Consider the following 24,571-nt stretch of genomic DNA (forward strand, 5'->3'; position numbering starts at 1 on the left):
TCCATATAGTTGCACGCTGCCTTTAACATTAAGATAACTAACATGCTCTTAGATATTGCATTTCAATTTATAACTACCAATTGGAAGAATTCGTTCAATGTATCTAAAGCTCTGTGGTATTTGGTATAAAATAATCAGAATAGACTCTACGTATATGCGTTCGGCTTCACGTCATTGTAGAAAGTTGTTTTAGTTACCCGTTACAGACTTTTTAGAAACTTCTAGTATTTCTACAGGCAAGTGGTTACAATATTATTATAAACCTTCATAATTTTATACACACTGTTCTTTTTATTTATTTCTGTATTTTCACTGCCTTCTCTTATATTACATAAGATCTATTGTTTCTTTTTCAATTTTTGCTTCTGTTAGTCATATATTCCCCCCTTCACCACCCACCTTTTTTCCTCTTTTCTTTTTCTCTTTCATCGCTTTATTTCTTCTCTCCACTTCTAGGCACATTCAATTACTTGCTTCCATTACACTGAGTTCTGTATTGATATTTCTCTGATAGTTTTCACTTTCGTTATGTGGTATCCTATACATAATTTATTTTGCCATCATAGTACTGGTTCAATTATTTTACTATCTTTGTAGTCCTGTAACTCATACATTTTATCATGTATACTGAATAAAGCATTTTCAAAATAAAAAATGCCTTTGATCTGCTATAAAAGAACGCAGATAATTATTTTGCAGCTAGAGCATCACCTTTTTGCTTATAAGTAGAAATCTTCACTGAGTCATAACAGTGGTCTGATGTTGGGGTTGTAGGAACATCTGTTGAACTTGGAAACGGGTTGTTCATGTCTATTATTTTGAATGTTTAGTGAAGTTTGTAGTTTTGCCATGCTGTCCTTTATGTGATTGTAGTATTACTGCCTTCTGGTTCCTTTTGAAAAGTTCTCTTCTCTTAAAGTATTTGACTGAATTGCACCTTTATTTTCTTTCCTTAGTCTACCCAGTCTTTGCATATCAGTCTTTGTTTTGCAGGTCAGTTATCCAAATGTTCTGTTCAATTTTGCATCCTTACCTAATTTATCCATTTGATTTGGTGGAGCTGGATCCACACCTCTTTGCTATGTTGCTACTGCCATATTACTTTTCTTTGGGACATCAATGCTAGATCATCCTCTCTGGCTGTTTACAATCATGCTCCAACTTAACTTTTCGTGTGTTAGGGTTGCCTTAGCTAGTAGGAACTAAACAGGGTCTTGTCTCCTCAACAGTAAGGCTAAGCCAAACTTAACTATAAAGCAATACAACTGCCAGTACTGGAAAAAGTTTTCATTTCTTTATTAGAAAAGAAACTATGAGTTAAACATAGCCATCCAATTATTAACCCTCTAATACTTCGGTTGACCATTGGCCTTGAGTGATCGACGCGTTTCGAACTCCCTAACTTTTGGGGTTCTCCTCAGGATCAATGCGGATTCTTGAGAATCATCTCAGAGAACCGTCTCACAGGACTGAAGCAATTCACGACACAAAATGTAGACTCTCATCTGCTGATGGATTTGTTTTCGGTGTCCGGTGTGGGCGCTGAAACCCATACACCCAGGGACCGGCTGTGTTTTGGAGGGGACTCAGTGATTTCCCACTGCAGTGAATGCGCTTGGACTTGGAAAATTTCTCCAGGGTGCGGTGTATCTCGGCAAGGCTTCTTTTGCTCGACTGATTCCCTGGCTCCGGCAAGGCTTCTACTATTCGAAGTCAAATAGTAGAAGCCTTGCTGGAGCCAGGGAATCAGTCGAGCAAAAGAAGCCTTGCCGAGATACACCGCACCCTGGAGAAATTTTCCAAGTCCAAGCGCATTCACTGCAGCGGGAAATCACTCAGTCCCCTCCAAAACACAGCCGGTCCCTGGGTGTATGGGTTTCAGCGCCCACACCGGACACCGAAAACAAATCCATCAGCAGATGAGAGTCTATATTTTGTGTCGTGAATTGCTTCAGTCCTGTGAGACGGTTCTCTGAGATGATTCTCAAGAATCCGCATTGATACTGAGGAGAACCCCAAAAGTTAGGGAGTTCGAAACGCGTCGATCACTCAAGGCCAATGGTCAACCGAAGTATTAGAGGGTTAATAATTGGATTAACACTGAATTTAAATACTCTAATTATTTGAACTTTTGTGAATTTATAATTGACGTCTTGTTTTTCAAAAGAAATGTTTCAAATGTAAATAATTTGTGGTTGACATTGACCTAAATCTTATGTGTATAATTGTATTTATTGTCCTGTTTGTTTTCTGATTTTGTTCGTGTTTTGTGCGTTTGAATTGCGTGACTGAAGGACGAAAGTTTTGTGTGGCTGTGTTCTATAATTAAAAATTCGTCTTGTGTATGTGATTTTGTAAATTTTGTATAAAGTTGTATATTTTGTATATTCAAATGTGTATATGCACAGAAATGTCTTTTGAGAAAAATGAAAAAGCTTTCTGAAATTTAAAGAAAAGGTTCACAATAAATAAGAATTCAAAAATAAGAAGAGAGGGCTATGTTTAACTCATAGTTTCTTTTCTAATAAAGAAATGAAAACTTTTTCCAGTACTGGCAGTTGTATTGCTTTATAGTTAAGGGTTGCCTTAGCTGGCTTGCTGACAAGCGTTCCAGGACAGTATTCCCATGAACGTGGGCGCTATGGGATTCAGTGTTGTCTTTTCAAGAACCTAAGCAGTTTTTCAGGGCTTTCCCTTTTTCCTCCACTCATCAATCCTTTGGACAGAAGTGGAGAACGTTAGATGTCCTTTTTTTTCTGTCACAAATGATTTACTTAGGAATTTGTTTCTGACAGGATTATTGTTTTTTCTTCTGGAATGGTGTTAGCCCTTTGGCAGTGAAATACTCTGTTCCTAGTGTGGCTTGTTTATCAGGCTGGTTATGGGAAGTGAAAAAAAGAGATGGTTGTATTCCCAAGTCCATGCATAAGTCGAGTTCCCATTTCAGATGTGCTAAGTTTAACGGTCACAATTTGCAACTCTTCTTTTTGTAACCAGATACTTAGGGCTCCATTATGATGGTGGGCGGACTGTCCGCCCGCCACCAAATGGGACCGATCGCCAGGGGTGCGGCGGTCCCGTGAGGCCAATTAGGATGCGACCGCCACCCTCGCGGTCGCATCCAGCATCCTCAACATTGCGGCGGGCGGTGCTGTAAGCAGCATCCGCCGCAATGTTGAAATGGCATGTTGTGCATTGCCATGCATAACGTGAAAGGCACTGCGCTGGGCCTGCCACCTTGTGCTAGGCAATGAAGGGTGGTACCATAGGTACCCACCAAGTGCAGCCACCCATCCCCTGGCAGAGTCTCCGCCATGGAAAGGCATACCCACCGCATGCATCTTAATATGGGCACCGCCACCATATTGTGGGCCTTTTCCGCCCGGCCAGCAATCGTGCGGATTGCCGACCGGCGGAAACGCGGAAGACGGTCTTTCTGTCTGCCGGGGTACCTCCGCCATGCTAAAATGGCGGGGGTAACTCAGGTACTGATGGCGGGCGGATTGCCACCGCCGGGCTGGTGGTGACGATCCGCCCGCCATCATAATAGGCCCCTAATTTTGTGAACCGGCCTATGTACTAATAGGTCGCTTAGAAACCAGAGTGGGTCACAGACCCTTCTTACACTTTGACTTACTCCAACTGGCCACAATCACAGGGATATTGATCTGCAACCTTGATCTAATATTAGCTCTTGCATAATCAGGTAGCTATTATCATACCTCCGATATGAGAAAGCTGACATAATTGGTCACCTTATTACATGGCAAAATATGGGACAAGAGGATGCTTTATAATATATAAAGGACAAATAATTTCTGAAGCTTGGTCAAGTAAATATTTGGTCAATGTCCACACCGCTGAATTGTTATTAATCAGATTCTTTAAAAGTCTTTAGTTTTCTACACATCGAGAAACTCTCAGGCTAGGCTAGACTAGGGCAAGTATTCTGCCAGTAAGTACAATTCATCGCAGCTGAATGACACCCTCTAGAGAATTTCTAAAGAAGCAGGACCAACAGAAGTAGCATGATAAAGGAAGCATTGGATTTCATTCTTTTTGGGGTAACCCAGAAATTAGAGCATTTAACCCACCTACCTTGGAGTACGGTCTTAACGTACTTTTAACAGCAGCACACTCACATATTGGCCACACAGGCTATCATCTGTGGGGTTGCTTGCTGAGCGGGGTGGCATCACTTCTCTGCTCTTTCAGTGAGGTATCCATGGGCTTTGACTGAATATTCACACAACCCCTGCTGCCTGGAAATTCAGTTTATCCAGCCATCAGCACTAGCACTAATGAAAGTGCACTAATGAACAAAGGAAACATTTCAGATATTTCAAATATAGTTTCAGTAGTGAACTTCTGATTCATCATTTTATTTTTATTGGTCACCTGATTTCATATCACTGAAAGTTTTACTCATCTTATTAGTGTGCAAGATTGATTCATAGAATAGTGTGTATTCTTTGCCAATACATTTATTATTGGTCAAATCTTTAACTTGCATTACTCCAGTTACATAAAAATAAACGTATTCATTCATATCATTTAAATACAAATACCATGATAACAACTTCACAAAAACTGGATATAGGCATTACTGACCTTGGCACTCATCATTTCTCAATTTCTTACAAACAAACCTCTAAAACATCAAGGTATGCATATTTCAAACACATTATCTAGACTACTATAATAAAGGAGAAACTTTCAGGCGGGTAAACTCCGGAACCACTGCGTCAATCTACACACCCGATACACCGTAGAAATCGTCAGGGTGTGTAGATGGTTATAGGCTATATAAAGTTTAAAAATAAACCTTATTTAAAAAATGTATATTAAAAAAAAGTAGTCCCCCCAAAGTAGCGCCGGCCGCGACGTGCGTGCTCACGTCGAGGAGCGGCGTCAGAGCGGCGTCAGAGGAGCGGCGGACATGGCGCGGGGGAGGAGCGGTCACAGGAGGAGCAGCGGACAGGCCAGCGGCGGTGCGACCAGCGGAGAGGCGGACATGGCGCGGGGGAGGAGCGGCGGCGGACAAGCAGTGAGGAGTAGAGCGGCAAGGAGCTGTCAACTCAGGAGCGGTGGCTGAGGTAAGCAGGCGGGTGTCGGGCCAGGCGGGGGATGGGGAGTTACAAAAGGTAATGTCGGGGCAGGCGGGGGTCGGGGAAGGCGGGGGACGGGGACTAACACCTCCATTGACTCAGGCTACGCGAGGGTCGGGCCAGGTGGCAGGCGGGGGACGGGGCGGGCGGGGGCACGGGCTGCTGGGCAATGTCGGGGCAGGCGGGGGTAGGGGGAAGCCTGAAAACTCCCGGACAAGGTCGGGACGGGCTGCTAGTTTTATATAAATGGAAACGAAATAGAATACTTTGGTGAATCAGCCTTCCAAAAATTCCCACTAAAGTGCCAAAAAGACAGAAGTGCTCAAAGTACTGTACCTATTATTGTAAGTATTGGCAAAGACAGCAGTTGAGCTTGTCCAGCGTCTGAATTGGAGAAACTGGAACCAGAAAACTTTGGCCCACATCCCTTCTTCTTCCACGACCATACTGAGTGGTCCTGGAAACACCCATTAACCTCTCTGTGCTTAATCTTCTATAACCAGTTAAAACGAAGCAGGGGTGATTGATGACCTCGAATATGGAGCTCCAAAACAACAATACATTTTTCAATGGACTACAATACTGCCCCATCAAAAATAAGAATATTGATTAATGTTATAGTGCATTCCACAAGCTGTTCTTTTGCTTTACTAATAGCAAGACCACTTGTGAGGTTATTGATTCAGATCACATTTAATGGTGTTTTATTAGCTTGTCAGCAAAGGCACAAAATAAGGACATATACTCAACCAATTCGGTTTCTTTAAATATACTTTAAAGGGCTTGTTCTAAAAGGAAGTGGTATACACTTTAAAAGAAGGGAGAGGTGCAAAAACAAATGTCAGTTACATTTACTACTAAAACGCATACTTACATGTGTTGAGACTCCGCAGTTGGGGCGTCGAATTCCACACACATAAGTATAGGTAATGCAGAGGTGTAAACTTCACGTGTAGTTTATGAGTAGCACTTTGAAGTATGATATGTGGTCTAAAACGTGCCACAAAATACAGTTTTTGAATCAGGCCCCTCGTGTCAAGTGAAGCTATTCCTTATCGCCAAAAAGCCACTTTCAGCTCCTTCTTCAAATGTCATAGGAAGAATTATTCGTAGCAAAAACAACAAAAAATCACAAGACCTCATAATTCAGAGCGTATTTCAAGACATAGGTCTTCTTGTTGACTCTGCCTGGAATGTTCCTTGCCTGTGCCACTCTTTCATGACCCAATATCATAAAAAACAAATCTGTAAGTAGATCTAAAATAATTAATTACAAAATCCTAAAAATAGATACTGTCTCTCACCCACCACCCGTTTTCATAAATCTCTCTCTCACACGCCACCACACAGACAACATTGCAAACAATTTAATCACTTTGGGCCCGAGTTAGGATTTTGTCTTAAATTTGTCTTAAGACAAACTTAAGACAGACTTAAGTTAGGATTTTGTCTTAAGTCTGTCTTAAGTCTGTCTTAAGTCTGTCTTAAGTTTGTCTTGTTTGTCTTAAGTCAAACTTAAGACAAAATCCTAACTTCTGTGAATACCAAAAGTAGTAAGTTTAGGATTTTGTCTTAAGTTAGTTCTGTGAATCTGCCCCTTTGACACTGTCACAAACGCCACACAAAGGACGAGCTGTGGCCCAACATTCGAACTAGGTAACCAGGTTCGGTTCCTGGCGTCGGCACAACATCCTATGATTAGGGCAAATCATGTATTCTCCACCTGCAAGAAAAAAAACATTATCTGACGTTGTAATGTAATATGGTGCTCATGTAAAGTGCTCTATTACCCATGGACAAATTTGCGCTAGATGAAACCGCAAAAAATAAAAAATATGTCACAACCAGAGCTTCAGTTCATTTGGAAGTCTTCACTGGTGAAGCTGCATGTGTCCTCGGAGGATTTGGGGCCTGTTCCTCTCTCTATACTGCTGTCCGGACAGAGGCTTCTACTTCTGGTACTTTTGGTGCCGCTTGAAAAGAGCACCCTCCTCTCTGTTTTATTACCTTGTCCGAAGCTGCCTGGGGTTGAGTGGCAGCGTCCAAGTTTCTTGCCATCTGCAATCTCAAGTAAGTTGCCTGTTTTGAATGTCAGAGTCTGAAAATGTGAGGTGGATGATGATGGGTTGTCTTGGTGTATGGCTGTACTGGGCTCGATGACTGAAAAGGAGAAGAGAACTATTATTAACTAGGAGTCTTAATCGTGCTTTGTACCTCTCTAAACTTTCAGTATTATTTTTATAAATTCATACATAAAGCATCAACATTAAAAAGCCACAGCTTACAATTAAGGCTCTCGGTTTCCCATTTTTATTGATTTTTACAGATAAATACAGACAGAAAACCATATATTTCCCTGTCTAGATGTATTTTTTAATATGTATAAAAACAGAAAGAAGATACCTTTTCAATGATTCTTAGTACTGATCGCCAAAACTGCAAAGCCAATAGATGTACATTCTGACAGCCCAGGAAGTTTAAAAAAGCATAATGTTTTCTAATTAACATTAAAATATTAAAAAGCTGCAGATGTCAATGTGTGTGAGCTACAATGTTCATGTTTTGATCTGAGTCTACTTATATCATATATGGATACATATAGCATATAACATGAACATATATGTATTGGTTCAATATATACAAACATATATACGAGCTGCAGCTTCAATTTTTCACAAAGCCCAAACTAAATATGAATAAATGCAGATAACATAAATGAATATGGATGAATACCGACAGAAATGTCAAAAAAATAAAACTTGGAGTAGTTCTCATAAAACAAGTACTGCTCATTAGACTGATCAATATGTTAATGCTCTCAACATTATTTTTTTACAAAAACGGAGAGGAAAAAAGGGAAAATATAGGAACTACATCAAGTAAATATCCTGAATAGTATCAAACAATAAAAAATTTACAAATTAGCATGGCATGAATATTCTATTAAAAAATGTACCTTCATAATACCTGAAAATATATTTTAATGCAAGATTATGGCTCCAAGATATCTGTACTTTGCGTGAATATAAATTTGATGCTGTGGCACAATTAATAAGACTAAGTTTTCCAAAACAGTAAGGGCCTAATTACGAAGTTGGTCGGAGTTGCCTCCGACCGACACCGTTTCAGGGAAGAAACCACCCGGAGATTGATCGTCGGTTCCAACAACCTCATTAGAATGTGACCGCACATGGTGCAGTCACAAATGTCCATTTTTCAATGGGAGCCGAAACTGCCTGCAGCAAGAGCTGCTGTTGAAAAATGGAAGTTTGTAAACATCCCTGCACCATGTGTCTGGCATCATGAGGTGCCAGACAAACTGTGCAGGGATGTTTATGGGGACACCATAGGTGTCCCGAGGCCCAAATGCGGAGGGCCGGGGGGGGGGGGGGAATGGGGCCCTACTAGGGGCCCCTAAATTCAGTTTCTGACATGCAATCCATGTCGGAAAGCACAACATGGATTGGCCCGTCGGAACTACGTCGGATTCTCTCGCTGGATTAAACTGCGACCACTAGTCATCATAATATGCTGGTTGGACTTTAAACCTACCATGTCGGTCAGAAACCCTCTGATCAGTGGTCAGAGGCTATCCAACTGACATCGTAATCAGGCCTTAATTGTGTATTCAGATGGGTTACTTACAGTGAAGGACCATCAGTAAACATATCATTTAGTATAATAGGTGAAGGCCTGGACAATAATGTATAGGAAAGGTAATTTTGTTCGCTCATAGCTCTCCTATGATACATATGATGTTTGTGAAAATCAGAATGGTGATGATTACTATCTATAAATCATAAATAGTGTAATAAAACAGCGCAGTGACAGCTGAAAATTATATAGGCTACACTAAAGTACCCCCCCTACATTTTTGTTCTAAATCAACAGTTATGTGGGTTCAAATATGTAGTTGTGTCATATAGTCTGTCGATCAAAAGAAGCATTGATGTTTCGACACAAAGTCTGATTTATGACTTGTTCATCATCAGGACGAATAGGCGAGGCTACTTCCTTTAAGCCCGGTTCAACAAGGAAAATAAGCACAGGCCATATGGTATATAATATATCCACTAAATGAAAAGCATCCAGTGTATGAGTGCACACAAAACTCAATCAACAGTGGCTAAACACTATGGCGCATAGAGCCCAACAGGCAGTTAAATGTGAAGTCATACACTGAAAATATTTATCACTGTATGATAACATTATAATAGGTATAACATAGAACGTACCATAAGCACAAAACATATTGTCCAAGCTAGAGAGCACAGAAGTAGAGACAGTACAGTGGTTTATAAAAATCACCCACCGTGGTAAAAAGTGAAAAAGATTTGTCACAGAAAAGGGGCACTTTGATGGTCGTACCTTTGAGTGTAAAGAAGCCTCAGTACGTTATTCATCTTTTATAGTGCGAAGAAAATACAGCAGTGCTATTTACAAAGTGAACATGTCACCAATAGTGAGGTTAACCCAGGTGCAAAAGAAGAGGCTTACCAACAGGAACAAAAAACTATTAGAAAAACTAGGAGTAGAATCCAATGCTTTAAAAACCAAAACTAAGGATCTCATTAAGCTCAGTTTGGAAACAGGGGATAAGAATACCAGTAATCACGACCAAGATGTGCAGATAAACATAGCTTTCATTCAAAAGTTATTGTAGTGTGAGAAAACGTATAAGGGGAATCAGTAAAGTCTTAAAAAAATATAGACAGATTCTTCCTATCAAATGTGATGTGGAAAAATGTCACAGTCATGCATGGTCTGAAATTATACATTAAATAAAAGGTTGCTTAGGGGGCGTGGCTTAACTGGCTATGATGACAGATCTCCACCACTAGCTTTTCCAATCCTGTTGCTAGTCACCCTGCCCAAACCCCCAGAAATAACTTTCTAACTTCCTATGACTGTGTGAGATTGGCAGAGAAAATCTTAGCAACCACAGCCTCCGTTGATGGCCAATAGAAATAGAGGCTGCTTCGTGACCTACATGGTGCGCTCCTGATAGTATGGCACCTGCACTGAAGAGCTCACTCTAGGCTACATGTGTAGCACGCCCAAACACAGCATACAGCTCCTGAACCACCACCCAGGCCCAACAGGTAAAAGGTGCTGATGGAGCTCCCGAGATTAAGGGTTTTCACCAATCTTAAAGCTAAATAAACTAGAAGGGACCATGACAAGAGGAATCAGGCTCTGTAGATTTGAGGCAAGTGCAGCCTCCCTCCCTGGTGTTGTGTGAGCGAGGAGGCATCCAGGAGTGGCTAGATACCCCTAAACGAGGCTTCCAGAAAACACTGGCATAGGCTGGAGTGGTCATACATCTGGGGTCCACCTGTCGAAGATTCTATGCAAGTATGGGGGCCTGCCGTGACCGTAACTGCTTGTGCTGGTTGTGCTCGATATCCCTCAAGAACACAACAAGCGGGCTGGTCAAGTCACATACAGCAAATACTTGAATTTAAAACTGGCCACTACTCTGCCCCACTTGGAGGCTCTACGTGAATGTTGGAGAGGAACTGACAACTGGGGATTTGGTGCTATCCTGAATGTGGTTTGATGTCTTACCTATTGGAACTCACCATGTATGGGACTCAGAGATGCTTTAGACCGAGAAAGAGGCTTAAAAAATAAAAAGACAGACACAGACAGAGGAGGTTCAATAAACACCAAAGGATCTCCCCTCTGATAAAACTGTTTTGCCCCAGCCGAGATCAACAAATTCACTGCTCGTCCAGCTGAAGCACCGGACGCTCCTCTGAAAACTCCTCAGGTCAGCCACTGACCAATGCTACCAATGCTGGTGCCATGCTCCAGGCAATCCAGACCGCCTGGACGGACTTTGAGACTAAAATTGGTGAGATAAGCACACATGTCTCTTCTCAGCCAGGACCGATGGGATCAGAGTAGTCTCAGTAGTGGACAGTCAGGTCTTGACCTTGCAAGATGAGGCAGAAGATCATAAAACTAATGTGTCCTGGCTACTCTCCATGTCCAGGGTCCAGAAGCTGCTGTAACTAGAGCGAATGCAACAACATTAGATTCGCAGAATTTCCGGAAGGTACAGAGCTTCCCTTCCCAGAAAAAGTTCTTGAAAACTATACTAATTACTAGCTTCCAGGAGGGAAGGTCTCACCATGGTTTATCATTGAAAGAACCTAGATTTCGTTAGCTCAGAAATCTCTGCCAGCTGCACCTCTACGTCCAGAGACATAATCCTCCGAGAAGTAAGAAAAACTGAAAGCTGAAATTTCTTTTCAGAGTATACTAGATTGGTGCAAAAACAGAGAAATTCTTTCGACGCATTAAAGCAAAAACTCCAGACAATGAATCTACAATATATGCTGATTTTCCCAAGTTAAATTCAAAGTGATTCATAATTCCTATTCCTAATTCTTTCAAATTTTGGAAGCCACATGGTATGGGCAGCAGAAAAGAACGCACTCAGATGCTACAATAGTCAGAGTCGGAATCCATGAGGCCAGGGTGATTGGCTGCCTTAGGGCTGTGAGTGAGACCCAAACGCGGAAGAAGAATGAAGTATTACAGAGGCAGGCGGTGGCCCAGGAACTCAGAAGATTAATCTGAAACAGATATAAGCCCTCCCCGCACCACCTTGGTGGTGGAGAATCAGTTGCATCTGCTTGCATAGAATCCACCGATTCCCAGATGAGTGGCTCGGATAATGAGGGCCCTTCATATCCCAGTAGGGAGAGTAGAGAAATGTTTTCCTTTACTGACCTAATAAATTATGTCTCCAACAATATCACTATTATTACTATACAAATACCACCAATGATCTTTCCTGGTTAAAGAATCCTAAACAAGAGGATCTAGAGGGGGTACCAAATTCCTCCATAGGAGCTTCCCTTTGGTGTTTACAGCAACAGCTGTGGACTCTCAGGGGAGTGGAAGGCCACCTTGAAGGGAAACACTAAAGTTTTTATGTGTGTATGTGCCACACCAACTCCCCAAGCTCACACTCGAAGGGACTGAGACAGTGATACTGAACTTCCCACAAGGCATCACTATTATAGAAGACAACTTTGATGCCTCCCCGAATCCAGCTCTGGACTCCAGTAGGGTGTCCACCAAAGGTAGGACAGGAAGAGCTAAACTACTGGAGGATTTGATGGCCCCACTAAGGTTGTGAGATGCCTGAAGAGTCTGTTCTCCCCACAGCTAGTAAAACACACATACCTCAGCTGCACATAAAACCGTGTGCTCCTTCCTGCAACTAATATTCTATACACGACAGAGACGAATATTTTTCTGCTTGGTATTTCGGATCATTCAGTTGCTATCGATGGAGTTGCTATACATTTTTTATTTTAGAAATCAGGACTCAGCTGGCACCTTATGGGCAGCGGGAAAGGCTGCTATCACAGATGCGGGCAAGGCCAACCTTAAGTGTAAAGAGAGAGATAAGCAAAGTCAACTGGTTGTGCTCGAGGCTAAAATTCTGGCATTGGAACGCCGCAGCTGGGCGAGAGCGTCAACTTAGCTCTGCGACCTAGTTGAGCTTGATAAGGCCTCCCAATGAGAGATCTATTTGGAAGAGGCTCAACAATAATGGATGGTCTTAGCCAGGAGTGTCTACAAATGGGGTGATAAAACCAGAAAGTTCCTCTACTGGCTAGCCACGAAGGAGGCAGTTTCCAAAGTGATCCCAGAGATTCTAGCCCAAACTGGCCAACAACTATATAAAGCAGTGGAGAACACACATACATTTGCAGACTATTACCAGACACTCTCTGCCTGACAGGAACACTACAAGAGCAGGCTAGGCTACTGCTTGCAGACATACCACTGACATCCTTTACAGTTAGCAACAGGGAGGAGCTGGACCAGTCCCTCAAAATAGAGGAAAATGAGGGGGCACTCTGCAGGAAATTAACTTTGGTAAGGTACCTGGACCGGATACTTTTCCTCTTGAGCCCATTGCAAATCTGTAAGATTCTACGCTCCAGGTTTCTAAACCTATATAAAGAGACAGTGGAGAGAGACTCCTTTACCCTGAAGTTAGATCTGGTCATAATCGTGGTCATCCACAAGCGTGGTCGGCCCCTAGACAAATATGCCTCATACTATCCACAGAGATCAAGATTTTTGCTAATGCCCTGACAAACAGACTCCTGCAAGTTTTAACATCACTGATTCACCTGGACCAGTGCAGCTGTCATGCCCAGTCGCCGTATCTGCCACTGTGTTTCCCGGGAGCATGTGGCAATAGACGAACAGCATCTAAGCAAGGATACCTGTGCTCTTTTCTCACTGACTTTGTGAAAGCGCTTGACTCTCTCGACTGGTCCTTCTTGGAGAAAGTCCTTGTGCATCAGGGGTTCGGACCCCTCTATAGGTGATATGTCAAGATACTTTACTCAGTCTGCACAGGTGTGGGTGCATGGAATTGTGTCAACGCCATTCACCATCCAAAGGGGGGACAGAGAGGGCTACCCACTATCACCACTCCTGTTCGCCCTTGCATTATAGTGCCAAGCACGGTGTATTTGATGTGATGCACAGGTATGGGCTCTATGGTTGGAGGAGTCTATGGAGGATATGATAGCACTTTACATGGATGAGGTGTTGCTTATCCTGTCTCAACCCTAAATCTTAGATTTCTATGAAGAGGCCTCGGGCTCAAAGTTAACTAGACCAAGTCTCTTCTAGTCTCACTTAAGGGTGACAATGAGACCCAATAAGGCACTTGAGATTCCAATATTTAGTGCCTGATTTAGCTCTGGGCATAGGGAAATACTTTGTCACAAACATGACGGATATCTCGTCCGCTGTATTACGATCCCATTATATCCTTTGGAGATCGTAATATGGTGGATGGGATATCCGTCACATTTGTGACAGAGTATTCCATCCGCCGAGATCTAAATAAGGCCCTTAGTTATACATATTGCCCTGGAATCTAGCCTGACATGAAGCCTTAACCTCTTCCTGTTGTTAAGGAGAAGAGAGATCTCCTGAAATGCGCTAAATTCCCACTTGAAAACCTAGATAAAGTGGTGCTTTTTAAAATGATAATCCTGCAGTGATTAATCGATGTCCTGCCTGGTTTACCTCTGATAATCCTAAACCAATGGTTTAAAAACTTTGCACAACAACGACAGAGGAGAGTGTAGGAGGCTCCCACACTACCAAATTCACCCTCAGGTATTCTTCAATGTAGTATAAATTGTAAATGGAGAAAAAACGTGTTCATAATCCAGTTTCAAAATTTATTCATGTGGTCACATATTAATTCATAGCGACTCCAATGGTAAATATCCAAAGTCTTTACGCATCAAGTGATAAGATCCCTATGCATTTCGGGACTAACGTCCCTTCATCAGGGGACTCAATGTATATCTGCAAGGAAATTAACACAAATTCAGGATATGAGAACAACCCTACGATCATAAATACAAAGACTAAAAGGTGAAGCTACATTGGTGGAACCACCCAAAGTGGAACGACAAAGTGGTGCACACACGAACTTCATAAACAAAACCAAAACCAAAAGAAAAGTGAATGATAGACAGGTTCAAAACTCTAACGGTGTCTAAAAATAACTGAATAAATGGCTGAAAGTCGAAAAGACAGATAATATTGCCCCAGTGCCGTGATGTTTTAGTGAACAGCATAGCATGCAGGACGGGTACACCAGAGTCGGCAAAAAAGCGTGAGGTCTATCGAAAAGAATGTGTAAACTAAAGTGGTAACAACGCGCAAACACCCTGGCTAAAATTACCGGGACTCTCACCAGTTTGTGATGTGTGACAATATTCAGCGTATTCCAGAATCAAGGTAAACACGCCGTAAAGGGGCAAGTCACTTAAAAGAACGTAATGGAAAACATACTAAGAATACTCAGCTAGGGGACGTTCACGGGAATTAAACTCTTATCGCCCCAACAAGTTGGAAAAACATCAGAAAACGCACAAGCCAGTCACAGGAAAAAATCAAAGAACACAAAATCGAAAAATGGATATTCAATGTTCAAGTCCGGGGTGTAGCAATAAAGTTGAATTAAAGCGGAGAACACAAAAGATGGACAAACAGAGTCGGCCATCTTGGGTAGGGAAAAATTAAACTGAAGGAAACGTCCGACTGAGATAAAGATTACACAAACATTCAGTCCGAAACAAGCTACATATAGAAGATCAAGGGAAACATAAGGGGGAATGAACCCCCATAATCTAACACAGCAAAAGAATATAAAGCAGATCCAAGCAGAGATAAAGGTGAAAGTGAAAGATGCAGTCAAAGACAGGAACATTAAGGAATAAAGAAAAAGAGAATGAAAAAGAAAAAGACAAGCTTGAAATGGACGAACAAAGGTAAAGGTAAATAGGTAAATAAATAAATAAAATGAATAAAACTTTGCAACCATAATCTGTTTCTTGCTGTGGGTGGAGCTTCACGCATGGACTGTGTTTTATAAATGTACACAGATGACTTATGATGGGGAAAGAGTATGGCAGATCTACGCCTGTATTATGGGAAAGGGCGAATTTTGGATGTGTGTGAGTTGAAGGGGGGGGGTAGGGGGTCTGATGGCCCAGTCTTCCAGACAGCACTGTCACTGATGGGCACTGACAATATCATGTGCATGCTGTAAGGTAACCTTATATCTCAACACTTCCCAAAGGTGACGGGTACTGTTCCTGAATTGGTGCTTGGCATTGGGCTTGACTGGGTGGGATTGGAGATAGACACAGGAGACTCAACTGTGACAAGGAAGATGCCTGGGGCTCACCACCCAACAGCAGGGATTTCGTAAATTGGACTTGGTTGGTATCACAAAGCTGCAAGATGTCTGGCAGGGATAATTTATAAGGTCCTTCCAGGAACTTCAAACACAGTTTGACTTACATGAAACCCCAATTCCATAATAATTACTATTCCGCCATGCGCTCACTAACCATCAGGCTATCCTGGCTGATGAGGGGTGAAAGCCCGAAACCGGTCCTAGGATGCTTGTTTCTGGTCCAGGGAGGACCTGGCTTGGCAGTTCGGTGTGGACTGTTCCCATGAGGCACAGGTTCAAGACTGATTTGCATATCGCCAGGTCTAAACTGGGGTGGCATGCGGAGCAAAATAATGATGGATTTAACCCAGATCTCCTGACTGGGGGTGAATGTTTTGATTTGTTCTGCATTCCTTCCATCAATTGTGTGTCTTTTTCTTCCTCGCCCTAAGTGCGTGGGGTATGCCCAGACCTGGGTCCCGGGATCACCGTGATCAAGCTATCCAGGTTGATGAGGGGTGAAACCCCAAAACCGGTCCTACGATGCTTGTTTCTGGGGGGGAATGATTTGATTTGTTCTGCATTCTGTTCATCAATTGTGTCTTTTGCATCAGCTGATCTTCCAGAGAACAGCCCTAAAACCTTAATGGAGCCACTGGGGAAGAGGTGATATTGCAGGTTTACTACTCTTTATTAATTATTGCCTCTGTCAGATTTGCAGCACTAACAGAGAAATGAAAGCCAAGCATTGGTCCCCTTGATGAGAGTGGAAAGAAGCCAAGATGTTGCCCCCCCCCCCCCAAAAAAAATTGTGATTTCAACCTGGCTAAGATTGGCCCAAGTGAAATATTTATATTTTGCATATTTAACACCCCAATGTTTCCATTGCACAGATCAAAATGCTAATTTTTTTCCCATAAGGTCTGGAGGTGTCCAAATATTGTAATTTCTAGCAATATCAGAGGTATTAGAGAAACCAGTAGAATGATCACCTAGAATAGCCCTTTTTGGTATCTTGGACAACCTGTGGGGGAGGGGGGGAGCAGAGGAGAATGAGCTCTGCTGGGAATGGCCACAATCATTTTGAAAAGGGATACTGCATGGAAATGAAGTCCCCCGACCCCTCTATGATACTGGAATTGAGTGCTGCAATGGAATGCTGTGCGAAGCAAGAGGAACCCATTTATGAAGCTACAGGTTGCCCTCACAAACTCTGGAGACTATGGTTGAAATAATACAGTCTAGCCGGGGAGTAATGTGATGTGTGTTGGTGAAATGTCCTGGGGAGTACCCAAGTAGTAACAATAGAGTTGTATTTGATACTTTATTGTTCTTTGTTTCAATACGAGCAGTATAGTTGATTCCTTAAAAAAATAAAAAGTAGCAACTAGTTAGTAGGAAAAAGTTCTAAACTGTTCAGAAAATGTACTCCGAAAGGCAAAGTCTCACCAAAATTGAAAGCATGTTGGGTCTGATTATACAACGGATTTGCCCCACTTGCAGGACAAGATTAGGGGAAGGTGTGAATCCAAAAATAGCCTGGGCAAGTTCGATACACTATGGGGAAGCTTCCAAGACGAAGTCCCAAAATGCGTTAAATATATAAAGCAATGTTTAAAAAGTGAAAGTGGTTCCACTACTGTTTAAGGAAAAGATACAATTATCATTTGGAATCTTAAATAAAACAAATGTGTACATTAACCACAGATAGTAAAAGCATGGTAGACTGTAAATGTTATAGGATTTAGGCATATTTGCCACATCACATTCTGCAATAGAATCCATTGAAGCAATTTGCAATAATGTATAATTTGTGGGAAAGTATTGCATGCTAGAGTGCAAATGATATAGATAGATAGAAAATACTTTATTCGGTTCTCCAGAAACCATCAAAGTATTCATAAAGAAAAAAACAGTTAAAATGTGATGTACTTGTATAAAAACAATGGCACCCCATAAAAAACAAGTCTAGTTGTAGGATTGGATCACCCATATTAATTGTAGCAGACGTCCAAAAAATAAATACATCATGATGTATTAATAATAACATAATATACAATAGATAAAATTACTCTGGTCAAAAGAGTGTAGTTTTACTTGCAATAATTAATTGTATTCAAAGGTACATAATGCACATTACATTTGGTGCTCCATGGTATTTTAAGTAGATAATATGCTTTAAAATGTTCAGAAGACAAAAGCATCATTGTATGTTGGTATAAACTTAATGGTCAACAGTTAAAACGTGCTCTAAACAAGGGAGGATAATTTTTCACATGATAATTAAATTATTCAAAAGTGCCTAATGCCCGTTACAATGAGAGCTTCATGGAATTCTGAGTAAATAAAATGTATTACAAATATATACTAGAAGTATTCATATGTACTTTGGCTCAGATGGTAATTTGGGAAAGAAGCTTGCTACGCTTGTACCAGACACTTGCTATAAAATGGCTGACTGCAACACAAGTAGGTGAGACGTATCACTTTTCAATATTCTCTGGGCAACAAGATATCTGGTTATCCCCAGCTTCAAACAGATCAGGCGTATCCATTTTCTGCACGAGCCTAGATACCCCAAGCAGAAAAACAAAACATGCACTTCAGTTTCAGAATCCAGTTCACAGGCTGGGCACAAGCCAGGGGCTAGATCTTTGCTCCATTTGCTTATATATCTCAGTAGGAACTCTATGTACAAACTCTTTGTTAAAGGCGGGGTTATAGCGTTCAGGAATGGTTCAAAACAGGGTGTAATCTTAAATTCCAGGTATTTATTTGTCAGAGGGCCCTTATCCCCGCTGCCTGCATATCGATCATAGATAGATGCCCAAAAGCAGGTCTTGAACACTGGCCAAATCATCTTTATATATGGATTCCAGATTGTCCCACAATCTTGCCAAGCCAAACCAAACCTATAAAACCAATTGTGAAAGAATTTTAACCAAGGTACCAATCTGGCATTAGTATTTTTGAACAAGTCCTTGATAGAGTCTCTATAATCACTACGCTCTGATATAAACCAGAGGCAGACCCAATATGCTAAGGGCTTGTATAATGCCAGACCAGCTATTCTTTTCAGGCCCAAATCAAGGCAAAGCGGGTTCAGGGGGGCACTAGACGGCAGGGATACAAGATGCTGTGCAAAACTGTTTTCTGCAGAGGCTAGTTGATGTGTATCTGCATAGCCCCATACCTCAGCACCGAAGAGGGCAGCACTTTGCGCTTTGGCCCGATAAACCCCCACCGAGGGGGTAATAGCGTTTGAGAATTTGTCCTTTTGAACAGCCTCAGAATGGCATTGGATCTATGCTAGATTAATAGTCTGCTCTTGGTGTTTTGGGCTAGCCATTTGTGTTTTTCTGTAAGTGTGACACCTAAATAGTCGAAGCTATGTACTCTCTTGAGTAATTCGGTGTCAGCTCTAATGCCTAAAGTCTTGAGAGTGCCCGTCCCATACACCATGAACTTGGTTTTATTGGCATTGAGCTCAATGCCCCTGCTCTTACAGAAGTCCAGGAATTTATTGGTAAGGCATTGGAGCCCCATTTTTGTTTTTAAGATAAGAAGAGAATCGTACGCAAAAAGGAGAATAGGAACCTTCCGATTGTTCAATGTGGGTGAATCGTTCCTGCAAACCTGTAGTGCTTTCTCTACATTGTTCATGTAGAGAGTAAATAATGTTGGTGCCAGTACGCACCGTTGGCGCACTCCACGACTGATGCAGATGCGACCTGTTAGCTCTCCTTTAATACGCCATCGCACTTGGGAGTAGTTCTTACTGTGGAACTTTATAATCACTTGGAGTCCTCTAAGCCTTCCTCCTGTGAATACCTCTGTCTCAGCATCTCAAGTATGAACCTACCGGTTTGTAAACTTCACACCTTCCACCACCCCCGAGAGACAATCTCCCCTTCATCAAGCAATTAATGGAAATCATCTCTGTCAATGTTGATACAACCGTGTCCCAAATCTTCCTTGGGGATTTCAACTTTTACTGGTCTAACCCCAACGACCTTGCTGTATCTTGCATTAAATCATTCTTAAATGATCAAGAACTGACTCAACACTGTGACCAACCAACTCATATTAAAGGAGAAACATTAGAACTCATTATATCGAAAGGGCAGACCATCACCTTGGACTCCATTACCCCGTGTGACTGGAGACGCACAAAGGGTGTACTAGATAGGCACCAATAAAAAACCCTACATCAACAATATTTGGATAGCTTAGCCACCGCCAATTTTTTTTATCTTGGAGAACGTATTAATCAAGCCACCAATTCCCAAAAGGAACTTTATAAAATTGTGAAGGAATTCTACCCCCCCCCCCCCACCCCTCAGACACATCAATACATACCATCTCACAGGAGTGGGCAGACTCACTCTCAACTTTCTTCGTAAATAAAATAAATGATATCCATAAAGATTTTCCACAGATTACAAAGACACTCTGTATAGGCAGAACAAAACCAAACTCTGTAACATTCCTTCTCTGAAAGAATTTAACAAACTTACAGAAGATGACACCCTCGTTCTACTCAGTAGGATGAAATCGGGTTCACCTACTGACCCTGCATCCTCACAGATTTTATCCAAAATTGATCCAGCACTCATCTCCGACCTAACCCATATCTTGAACCTCTCACTCTCAGAATCCACTGTGCCTGCACACTGGAAGAACGCTATCATCAGACCCATCCTAAAAAAAACAACAGCTGACCCCAAACAACTCGCTAACTATAGACCTATCTCTATCCTACCTCTTTTTGGTAAGGTAATGGAAGCAGCAGTTAACCAGCAGTTATCAACATATCTGGAAAAAAACAACTTATTGGATCCATCCCAATCAGGCTTCCGATCCTATCATAGTACTGAGACAGCTTCGGTGGAGATTATTGATAACATCAGGCTTTCCCTGGATGCCAGACAGTCGCTATTCTCATCCTGCTAGACTTGTCGGCGTCCTTTGACACCATCTCGCATGGCATCCTTCTGGAACGTCTGTGGGAGCTTGTTGTCGAGGGCCCGGCCCTGAAATGGCTGGAGAGCTACCTGTCGGAACGGTCTACAAAAGTACAAATAGGGGGCTTCTGTTCCAAAAGTCAACCTATTGATAAAGATGCCCCCAGGGATCTATTTTAAGTCTCACACTTTTTAACCTTTACGTGTCGCCCCTGGCCAAAATGATCAGAGACTATGGCTTTGATACAATCTCCTATGCCGACAACACGCAGTTGTTGATCACTCTCAAACCAGATCCCACTGACACGCAACACAGGTTTATACAGTGCATGTCATCAGTAAACAAATAAATGTCAACTAATCATTTACTCCTAAACGCAAGCAAAACAGAAATTATGCTCTTCGGAGACACACAACATGCATGGACCACGGCCTGGTGGCCCTCTTCACTGGGACCATGCCCTCCGCCCAAAATAGCAGTTCGTAATCTAGGAGTTATCATGGACAATAAACTTTCCATGAAGGACCACATTAATTCCTTGGTCCATACCAGTTACGGAATAATGCGCTCCTTAAAGAAAATCTTTAAATGGATTCCCCTCTGCTCTAGACTGCCCCTTGTACTGGGCTTAATCATCAATCAATTGAATAATGGTAATGACTCCTGTCAAAACTACAAGTGTTGCAGAACACGGCAGCTAGATTGGTCCTGAATCTGCCTTCCCGATCTCCATCAGCTCCGAGCCTTAAAGCCCTCCATTGGTTACCCATAAGGAGTAGGATCTCCTTTAAACTATGCTGCCTGACTCACAAAACCTTGAATAACCAGGGTCCGACCTATCTAGCAAAGAAACTAGTTAAATATCAGTCAGGGCGCTCCCTCCGCTCATCAAACAAACACTTGTCGAGGATCCCCAAAGTTTGGACTGTTAAAAATGGGGATAGATCTTTTTCTAAAACTGCACCTGAACTATGGAACTCACTGCAGCTACGACTTCGCCAGGAAACAAACCACAAATATTTTCGGAAAGATCTCAAAACATGGTTATTTTAAATTCTGTCTCTCCCTCTAGTTCCTATGTTGACAAAGCGCTATGAGACCTAAGGGTGAAATAGGCGCTCAATAAATATCTGCTACTACTACTACTACTGGTCCAACCTCCATGCATTCTCTTTTATATTAACAGGGAGGTGTCGATGAGGAAGGCTCAACCAACGAAATCAAAAATATGGAAAAGGGACCGCAGAACAATAAACTCTGATGAATTAGCTGCCCACTGTAAATCGGCCCTCACCTCCCAAGCTGACTTGGTTGAGGTGCAGTCACTCACCGACTCCTACAATTCGACCACCTCCAACATCATGGATGACATTGCTCCAATCCAACAAAAAAATGCCTCAACAAAAATATCCAAACCCGGAACGTCGCAACCTTAGGGCATTTGAACGTTCCTGGTGATCCAATCCCTCCTAGGACCAACTAAAACTCCTTAGAGAGGCTAGGAGCCTCTACAACAAACAAATTAAGATCGCTAAGGCTGACTACTTTAGACACCAACCGGATCAAGCGACAAACCGCCCCAAGAAACTTTTCAAATTGGTCAAACAGCAATCAGTTGTAGGTCCAAACCCCTCTGACCCAGGTGGCAGCCCACCCTCTTGCGACAAGCTTGCTGCTTTCTTCACTGAGAAAGCAAGATTCATCTCCATTAACCTCGCATCTAAGAAGGCCCTACTACCTTCCCCCAGGGTAGTATCACCCCTTGACTTCTTAGAAAAGCGCAGAACTACCAGCCTGAACACCAAGAGCAATGCGTCATGGGGCACCTTTACCCCATTCAGTGAAAAAGACATCCATAAGATCCTTCAGAATATCAACCCATCCAAACACATCAGTGACCTGTTGTCCACGGCCATCTTACATAAAATCAAGATTGTACTCATCCCCTCCTGGACAAGGATTTTAAACGCTTCTCTTTCACAAGGCACGATCCCCGATTGCCTAAAAGCAGCCCAGGTATCACCTATACAAAATATTTTATTTAAAAAGCAGATAAAGCTGATGTCAATAACTTCAGCCCTATCTCCAACAGCCCCACCCTAGCGAAACTCATAGAAAAATACGTACAATCCCAACTTTGTGCTCACATGGAGAATTATGAACTCCTTGACCAGCATCATTCCTTCAGAAGGGGCACAGCACCGAATAGGCGCTCACTCATGTTATGGACGACATTTTAAAAATACTTGACCAAAACGAATCCTGCCTCCTAATCCTCCTTGACCTTTCCTTAGCATTCGACACGGTTAATCATGGCAACCTCCATGCCATTTTGAAAAAAAGGATGGGCTTTTCTGGTCAGGTGCTACAATGGTTTTTGTCCTTCCTTCACCACAGACAAGTCAAATCACTCTCTCTCCCAGCCCTCTCCAGTTCTCATGGGGGTTCCCCAAGGGTCCGCCCTATCCTCTTCAACCTGTTCTTGGAACCTTTAGCTAACTCATTAAACTCCACTAACATTCTCTCCAATATGTACGCGGACGATACGCAACTCTATTTGAAAATCTCTTCCCGGAAAACATCATCTCATTCAACACTACCCTAACGTCTACTCAAAACTGGTTAACTGAGAACTATCTCCTGCTCAACACCTCCAAAACGGAATTCCTGCTCATCTCCCCTCCGAACCACATCCCCACGCTAGACCTACGGCTGAGTCACCTCACTGTCTTCAACTGTACCCCTCTCATCATAGACTCAGCCAAATCGGCTCACCGGAGTCACCATGGACAAGCACCTAAATATGAAACATCATATCAGCAAGGTGTGTAAGAGAACAAACCAAACCACTTGATGATGACACTCAGAAATATGAAACCTTTCCTTCTTCAAAATGATTTCAAGCAGGTGGTCCAAGCGCTTGTCTTGCCGAGGCTTGACTACGGCAGCGCTACCTTTGTGGCCTTCCTAAATACACCCTGGCTCCACTAAGGGCATCACTAAACACAGCAGCTAGACTGGTTACAGGCACCAAGCGAAATGAGCACATATCCCCAGTCCTAAAATCTCTTAAATGGTTGTCCTACGAAGCACAAAGCCCTTCACTCCAATACTCCCAGGTACCTTGCACAAAAACTTGAGCTATCTTGCGGTGCAAGAGCTTCAAGAAGCGCCAATACTTTTCTCTTGAAACCACTCATCCTTGGCAAAAAGAGAACTTAGCACAGAGCCTTCTCCGGCGCTGCCCCAAAGATATGGAACTCTCTCCCACTGGAAGTACGCAGAATCTCCTCAACACGGCGTTCAAATTGGAAGCCAAAAGATTCCTTATTAATAAATTCTTTTTTTTTTTTAACTCTTTTTATTGCAAAAAGAAAGTGTTGGTCAGTACACAGCAATTAACAATTATTAACAATTATTACAGTGTTGCATTCACAGATTGTCCTCGAACTACATTACCCCTGACGCATAGTACACACGGTGGTAGTAATACAAAGAACACTTAAGGCGTTGATGGCTCGTCAGGGGAGGGGATCAGAGGAGGTTCACATAAGTTACCGCGATATTCATTCCATTTTGACCAGATTGCCACCCATTTCCTGGGCCAACCCCGGGCTACATAGACAGTTTTTTCATGCAGCATACACCAGTCGATGTCTTTTTTCCATGCACTAAGCGTCGGAGGTGTTCCCGCTCCCCATAAACACGCTATATTGCGTTTTGCTATTACCTTTCCTAGTATCGGCCATAGTTT

The 24,571-nt window shown here is 42.4% G+C and overlaps 1 long non-coding RNA gene across 1 annotated transcript in view; it reads right to left on the reverse strand.

Moving 5' to 3' along the window:
• Positions 1 to 4,366: 4,366 nt before the first annotated feature.
• The window catches only part of LOC144792435 (uncharacterized), a 142,856-nt gene continuing 122,651 nt past the window's right edge, over positions 4,367 to 24,571 (reverse strand). The window contains exon 4 of the long non-coding RNA XR_013602557.1: positions 4,367 to 7,268. This is a non-coding gene — a long non-coding RNA (uncharacterized LOC144792435). The remainder of the gene's footprint in view (positions 7,269 to 24,571) is intronic.

Source organism: Lissotriton helveticus, chromosome 11 (assembly GCF_964261635.1).
Source record: "Lissotriton helveticus chromosome 11, aLisHel1.1, whole genome shotgun sequence".
Classification (NCBI taxonomy): domain Eukaryota; kingdom Metazoa; phylum Chordata; class Amphibia; order Caudata; family Salamandridae; genus Lissotriton; species Lissotriton helveticus.